This window comes from Zea mays, chromosome 10 (genome assembly GCF_902167145.1).
Source record: "Zea mays cultivar B73 chromosome 10, Zm-B73-REFERENCE-NAM-5.0, whole genome shotgun sequence".
NCBI lineage: Eukaryota > Viridiplantae > Streptophyta > Magnoliopsida > Poales > Poaceae > Zea > Zea mays.
This window is the reverse complement of record NC_050105.1, coordinates 98,574,881-98,583,210: the sequence shown is the minus strand read 5'-3', so window position 1 is coordinate 98,583,210 and position 8,330 is coordinate 98,574,881. Positions and strand designations below refer to the sequence as shown.

The following is an 8,330-nucleotide window of genomic DNA, read 5'->3' as shown; positions in this document are numbered from 1 at the left end:
CCCCGCACCCAAGATATACTGGGCTGTTGCATATATGGATTTACTGCAATAAAGGTTACGTATATGTAACTAAGCTTACGATGTTACTTGTACTGGGTATATAATGCAATAGTGTTATTAGAAATTTACGTAGATTTGACACTAATTTAATCTAGAAAAATATTAATAGCATGTTTACGACATGAAAAAGTTGCATATCATTACCGAAATTCGGCTCTTTATTTGCTGATTACTTACCACTGCTTGCTCAGGATAATTTATCGGATACTCAGCAAAACACACATTGCTCATATTAGTATACATCAAGCCGTGCACGTGTAATCACAAACATGTGTATACATGCATGATCTAGGATTATCAGTAAATAAGCAGTAGCACGTACATGTCCGATGGACTTACCAAACAAGCAAAACCATTTCTATCTCTCTAGCATTGAGGTCCATTGTCGACAATTGAGGAATATATATATGGTAGTGTTGGGCAACAAAAAAGGCTGAGCGGATGGTCCGGTCCTGAGGCTGGACGGTCTGCGGTCCGGACATTCCGCACTGGTGGTGTGGACGGTCCGCGCCCGCGCATAATCAATTAGAGTTCTAAGTTTCTTACGTGATTTGTTAGCTAAAACTGCGGAATTAGCTCGGGAGATGGATTGTAACGGGTCCAGACCCCCTTATATATCTCTACTAACTATTAAGGGGGCAGTGTAGACTGCCCCCGCCTGCGAATCCCACCCGCCGCGGAACCAGCCATAGCAGCCACCTCCCCCGCGGCGAATCACGCCCGCGCCTCCCCCGCCACGAATCCCGTGCCTCCCCCACCGCGGAACCCGCCTCCACCCGCAAATCGCATGCTGCGCCTCCACCCGCGAATCACCCGCCGCGGCTCCATCTCCGTGAACTGCCCGCCCGCCCGCCGCCATCCCCGCCACGACAGCCGCGATACCAGTGTACCCCCTCGTCGTGCACATGGGCGACACCGTGCTACTGCCCGCGCCCCCGTCATCCCCTTCTCTGTCATCCCCTTGATCTGGCGCACGCGCTCGCGGTCACGGTCGGCGTTGTCCGGGTAAGGCTCGCGGTCGAAGGGGTGGGCGGCGTCGGTGCGGGGGTGCTCGAGCTCGCGCCACATCTGCAGGAGCGAGGAGGGCGCGTTGAGGGAGGGCGCCTGCGGGCGCGGCGGCAGAGGCGCGGCGGTCGAGGAGAGGAGGAAGGAGGAGGGTCGAGGGTGGAGACCGGGTGGAGGCGCGCGAGCGCGAGGAGCTCGGCCTCGCGGTTGTGGCGCTCGACCTCGCGCTCCATGGAGGAGAGCACCTCCTCGGCCTGGCGCGCGACCCAGCGGCTGAGGAGGCGCGACTCCCGCCTCTGCCTGCGCACCGCCGACGACTCGACCTCGCCGTATTCACGCAGAGGACGCCCTGGATGGTGGATCCGATGCATTCCATGGCCTGCCCTATGGCGTCAAGGCGACATGTTGCGCCGAGGTGGAGGCCGGGTTGAACGCCGTGTACCGGCGGTGCCGGAGCCTTGACCACTCCATGGGACCGCTAGAGATCCGCATAGTGTCCCTCGACGCCGCGATTACAACATCACCATGTCTGGCGCCTGCGCGCAAGAGGAGTTGTCCCTGTGGCATCATCTTTGGCTCCGCCACTCTGGTGCACTCTATGGCACTAGAGGCGAGGAGCTCGCAGTTCGCCACGCCTGGCCAACCTTCTCACTGTGCCCCCCTCTCATTGGTTTTTTCTCCCACCAGGCCACCACAACCTAGATCCCAGTCCTCGGACATGTTGTGGGGGTTGCTTTTTCGATTTCTTTGCAAGAGCTTGGTGGTGTCTATGATGTTAGTTGGATATAGTTAGCAGAAGTGCATAATCATAGCCTTCAGATTTTATAAATTATTCCTTAATTTGCTGAAAGAAAGATGATGATAAGCCTTTGTTATATAGACCAGAATTGGTCAGTCCTTTGTTGATAGTAGTTCGTCTATTGATTCAGGTGTATTTTTCGTATTTGTATATATTATGTTAGATTGTATCTCGCAGGTTAGAGAGATGCCGAGGGGCTGTACCTCGCCAGCGATTTGGACAAGCGGCTATTGATCTACTTCCCCTTCATGCAAGTGGTCAAGCTACATTTCGTGCTATTCAAAGGCCCCAAGGATGACGGTAAGATTTGCAACTCCTTGTCTGTCTGGGTCTATGAGCTAACAGACTTGTGCCAAATTGTTAGTTTATATGTTCAAAGTAGATAGAAGTACTACTTTCCTATGAGTTAGTTTTAGCAACAAGGATGTGGAAGCAAACCAACTGCTGCTCTAGTTATTACATACAGAATTGCAGACCATGAGTGCAACCCCATCTTTTCACATGGCACTCATCAAACTCTTTATTATGGAATAGTTAACATTAGTGTTATTAAGAACAAAAGTTAGATCCATAATTAAGTGAGTCTATAATTTTCATGGCCATAGAAAGGAGCACTCATGTATTAGCGTTGAATAGATAATTACATCATTTTATTGTCACCTTGCACTTTGACCTCACTGAAAACATAATGTTACCAACTCAATGTCAAGTCGTTTTTTCAGAAACTTTGAATTTCCACAATTATAAGGTTGTTTCTTTGAAATGATGTTTGTCACTGCAACATTGGCATCCTATCGATTTGTTTGTTGGGAACTGCATGATATGCTCTGCCGCTGCAACTTTATGGCTCAGCTTCTTTTTCAGACAATAATAGCATACCTTCTGTCACCACAGGCCCCAAAATAGTAAGACTTGTCCAACAAAGAGCATATGGGTTTTAGGTATGCTACCACAGTACCACTTTCCTAGAGTTATTTAGAATTTGGACTTCTCAAAACACATTATCTTTTTATATTTAGCTAAAATGCATATTTATGTAATAAATGTCAGCAATGGCAATGACTATCTACCAATGGACATCGTGGAGCTATCTTCCGATCATTTGATAGAGGTACGACTTATCATCCTACTCTTAAATATGGTTGATGGTCATCCTGTTTATTGACATCCCAACCATTATTGTTTTGCTCACCCGAATGGGTCTTGCCCTTTTTTCCTGGCAGAATAAGCCTTTGCTGCTAAAGGATGTCAAGTTCCAAAACGTACACGGGTATATACATTTCACAATATATATGTTTTTGTTACCCCATTTATGTTTCTTACCACAATTTTTATTTAATGGTCTTTTGTTATTATTTCATCCTGACTATAATCATTGTGGACAATCAAAGTTTCTTGTACCCTATATGTATAGGGAAGTTCAGTGAATTTTGATACAGATTCTTCAGTCTTGTTATAGGCTTACCAGTGCTTATTGACCTTTGTTTGTTCGGGACACTTCTTTTTAAGCTTGTTGTAGCTGATGTCATGTGCATGTCACCCTAAACTTGCAACTTCTACAACATTATAGGAAATGGCAAGAGCTTTTTGATGTGCCCATGAAAACCCAAAGTATGTTATGCTAAAGAAGACCAGATTTTCGTTCAGACATTCGCTGAGATATGTGGTGGCAAATAAAAGTGTATGATGTCTGTGATGTGATGCGCCACGGAAAAAAGGCAGAATATATGATACTGTTATTGTCTTAACTGTCTAATCACCTTCCTATTTTAGTAGTCATGATTTGGTACTTGGCTTACTATTTTTTTTTGTTATGCAGTGGATGTGGCAATACTATTACTGTCAACATGTTGCCATTTTTGTCATATGGTCCATGTGTGTCTCCTTTCGAAAATTAGGACCCCAGTGCTCATTAATCATAGCAACTTCTGTTTCTGAATTTGTGTGAAATTTGTTGGATACTTATATTTATTCTTTGCCATTTTTGTATGTGATGTCTTTTTGTTCAAGCAGTTTTTTGTGCTTTATAATTTCAAAGTGTGCAAGAGTGTCCAGAATGTCTTCACATGGCCTCACTTTATGAGATACTACTGCTTTTATGCAATATACTTTTGTTGTGTTGTGTGCCTGATAAGTTGCACCATAACATTTCTTTAAGGACAATGGTTCTGATGAGGTTGTATTCAAGGCCATGGGGAGGGCTATCAATAAGACTATCATGGTTGTGGAATTGATCAAGGTACTCCTTATGGCTCTGGTGCTTGCTAATATTACTTATCACTTGATTCTAATTGTTACTGTTATTACTGTGAAGAGGAGGATTGTTGGCCTCCATCAGAATACCACCACTGGATCTACTGATATTACTGATATGTGGGAGCCATTGGAAGAAGGCCTACTTCTGTAAGTGACTTGTTTTTATTCTAGGATAGAACTATAACTGCACATGAACCTGTAATTTTGGAGTTCAAGATTATATCTCTCTGCAGGCTTGAGACAACAAGACATGTCTCTATGATCACTATAACTCTTTCAAAGAAGGAGCTGGACACATCATCTATCGGGTATGCATACTGCACTCTTTTGTTAACTGCATTTAATGACTTTCTTTGCCAGTTTGTCTTAACCAAATTCTATGGTTTTCTATGCCATGAACTCACATCTCGCTGCGTCAAGTAATCTAATAAGAAACCAGTACTCCCTCTGTTTCTTTTTATAAGGTATATAGTAAGATTTGAGAAATCTTTAGAAATGTTCTTTGATCATCAATGGCGCTTACAGTATATCATCAATTGCTTCAAAATCAATTTGCATTAAATTACATGTGGAATGTTGTTCTATTGATACAACTTTTATACATGCATGTGTATCATTTGAGTAATTGTTGGTCAAAATCTAAGAAATTTGTCTTGTTTGAATCCTGATATGTCTATATTTCGAGATGGATTTCTTAGCTTGATTTGAATTCCTTGATCCCTTCATATCTGACCATTTTGGAACATTTAGGTATTGTGTTGCTGCCCTCTTCATTCATTCTTTGTCCTTGTAGTTGAATTCTTTTCAATCCAATAGTCTGCTAGATTTACATAACGACATGTTGTTCACTTTACCTATATAGTTTTTTATTTCATACATGCAAGGTACTAAACAGCAGACTGTCATTGTTATACTTGCAGCTCCTATAATTATGCTTGCTATTACTAATACCTTTCCTTGCTATTTTGCAACAAGTCCACAACAGTTGCTCGTGTGTATTTCCTCTGTCTCGGGTAAGCAGCATAGCAGTAGAGTAGGTGTTCACTAGCAGTACAAAGTCCTCCAAGGTTTGGTTAGTGTCTATTTTGATCATATTGTAATGTTTGTGAGGCGTGTGAATTTTTTTTGTTACATTAGCAACACAAGTATGTGATGTTGAACAAAAAAACTTAGACGAATAGATTGTGGGGCTTCTAGGTAGGGATGTGGTTAGTGAATTCGATTAGCAGCACTTGTGTTAGTTAGGCTAATATCACAGATTTTTTAGTAGTATGTTAATTGTGTGATACATCCAGCTATTTGAATATGATTTGACATATATTGTAGTCACCCCTGTAAATCGTTTTCTTTATTCTTCCAAAGAATCAAAGCCAAAATCTGTGTTATGCGTTCATCTTGTTCTTTAGATTTTCTTGCTTGTAGCCATAAGTCATGCTTCATTTTTCGAATGTACCTAGGCCGCTCATTTTTGGTAGTTCATATTGACGCCAACTAAAATTAGTGTTTAAGTAGTTCCATTCATGTTTCTTGTCCTTGCTGGTTCATGTGTTGTAAACTATAGATGGTAATGCAAGGTCTTCAACCTATTTTATCGGCTATGGTTGATTGCTATAATGCGTTTTGGTACAAGTTTGCAATAGTTTTATTCCACAGAAGTATTCAGATGTTGAGTGAGTATAGCTTGTGGCCTATCTTATGATCATACTCATGTGTACTTTAGTTTATGAGAAGCCGCAATGATTTTTAATGTCATAATGTTCTAGGCTCTTGTTTTTTGAGATACAATTAGTTCATTGCACCTAACATATTTTGTTTTTAAGAAAGAAATCTTCATTTGATGGTTTAGATCCATGTAAAGAGAGGAGCATGCTTGTGGCTACACTTATGGGTATCATCACTTCATATTGTGATAATGCAGACTACTCATTGTTTTAGCCTTTACTGCCTGTAGATGTTGATACAAGAGACTGTGGTTGGTGCCCCCCTCTCACCAGAAGCCATCTCAGCAGACACCATGGACATACAGTAAGATGCTTTTATCCTTGCTTTCTATACTCGATCTGTAGAATTGAGGAAGTGGTGTCCTTGTTGAGGAAAATATGAAAGAAAGTGCAGCAAAATTCTCCAGGGCAGCCCTAATCGATTGACTAGAAGGTGAGCAAAACGTCAACATCTTTGGATTTATTTAGGCATTTGTGATCGATATATATTGATCATTTTGTGTTATATAGGCAGTTTGTCAAGAAAATTACACCGAGGAAGAAGAAATATACTTGATGTATGAACTTTGGGTCAGCTATGTATTCAGTTATGTATGAACTTTGGGTCAGTTATGTATTTATCATGTTTTAATTTGTGATGTTGATTAATATTCTCTACATATTTATCATTGTTTATTTTTTTAATCAATGACAAAGCACATATACAATCTTATATATCTTTTAAGGTATGTAAATAACTATTTTTAGTGATGCTAACAAAAATATAGAATAATAATTAGTGTTTTTGCATAATATTGATTCCGTAGCAACGCACGGGCATACACCTAGTATATATATGGAGGACTACGACCGATTGATCATAAACAATCGAATTAATACTCAATATACATCTCGTTTTTACCTTATGCATTATGAGTAGTTCTAGTTTAGCCCTAGTTTAACCTTTCTCTATCCCAAATTCTCCATCTCTCTTTGGCTCTACGTCGATTAGAGGTGTCTAGGGTGGCCTGTCGATCCTAGACAAGGCCTAGGACCTCTCCTCCCCGATGGGATCCTTCCCGGGAGTGAGATCCAGGCGCCGCCGGCAAACTCCGCCTATCCTGCGGACGCGTGGACTATCTGGCTCGTCAGGCAGGGAACCATCCCTTGCACCACGTCGTAGACCATCCAGTCCCTAGCCATGGACCATCCGCGCCTCCATAGAAAGCACCGCCGCCAGTTGTCATCGCAGTGATTGGCGCCTGGATCGACGCCAACACACTTTTTGGTGACTCCAACGGGAAATTCGCATAGAGACCTATCAGATCGGCCCTCAATGGCCGGTTCAAAAGATAGCTCTGACATTTCCACCAGCAATATCATAGAGCCGACTTGGTAAACCTTGTCGGCTGAAGAACAGCTCGAGTTCGAGGAGCATCAGGAGCAGTTGATTAAGGAAGCAAAGACAAAGTTCCTGACCAACTTCAAAGTGTACAGGAACAACAAAGTCGTTCGGCAAAGGGCGACAGATCTGGCTTCGCTCTGACTTACTACAGCTACCCCTAAGGTATGCGACACGAATGAACTCCAATCTCTTAAAGCTTACATAGATGAGCAGCGATACCAAATTAGGAGCACCAAACCCGGGCGCGAACTTCACCAAGTGTGCTAGGATCAAGTCTCACACATATTATGACTCATGGTACAGAAACGAATGTCACATCATTAATATATAATGAAGTTCTATACAAAATAGTTAAGTAATTATATCATACGAAGACAATGATCCAGCAACCTAAAGTTGACTGGGAGACGACGACCTTGACCACTTACAAACTAATCACATCATCCTTCATGCGCCTCATCTAGTGGTACCTGTTCTGGACCTAGGGGATGTGTGTACAGCAAGGGTAAGCTCACATACGTTCATCGCTCAACAAGTTGTGGGGAATAATGTGCATGAACTCCCCAAAGGTGGGAGCTCGTGTGAAGTGTAAGGCTTACCAAAGGAGATGGTTACATCTGAGCATTGCTTTTAGAGTTGGTCAAAATTTTATTACCAGTTACTAGGTATAAGTAGATACCAACCCAAATAAATATGAGATCAAAATTAATAACAACACCCACAATGCAATGATAATGGCAAATTAAGTTTAATTCCATAGATTAATCATGTGAGGGTCCGAGTTGCTCATGACCGTGGGCACAACTGATATACCAGTTTTACACTTTGTAGAGGTTGCGCATCTTTACCCACAAGTCGTGTATCCCGTCTAGCCGGGGTTTGCAAGGCCCTTAGACACTTCCGAGGTGAATGGCGAGGGATCCACTACGAGGCCTTTACAAACTTCCACTAGCTTTAGAAAACCTGCTACGGTTTTTGAGAAGGGCAATATAGGAATCCCTCGTCCGAAAAGCCATCGCAGCATGATCGATCTGAGAACCTCCCTATATGTAACTCATCTACCGCTCTTGCCCATTTCAGGTAAGGTAGTCCTCCACTAGCTTTA

General features: G+C 42.5%; 1 long non-coding RNA gene across 1 annotated transcript; it reads left to right on the top strand.

Moving 5' to 3' along the window:
- The first annotated feature begins 1,236 nt into the window (after positions 1-1,236).
- Positions 1,237-6,553, top strand: LOC103641457 (uncharacterized). The gene is made up of 6 exons (XR_002749395.2): positions 1,237-2,164; positions 2,915-2,975; positions 3,088-4,103; positions 4,179-4,267; positions 4,354-6,274; positions 6,352-6,553. It is a non-coding gene; the product is annotated as an uncharacterized lncRNA (long non-coding RNA).
- Positions 6,554-8,330: the final 1,777 nt, after the last annotated feature.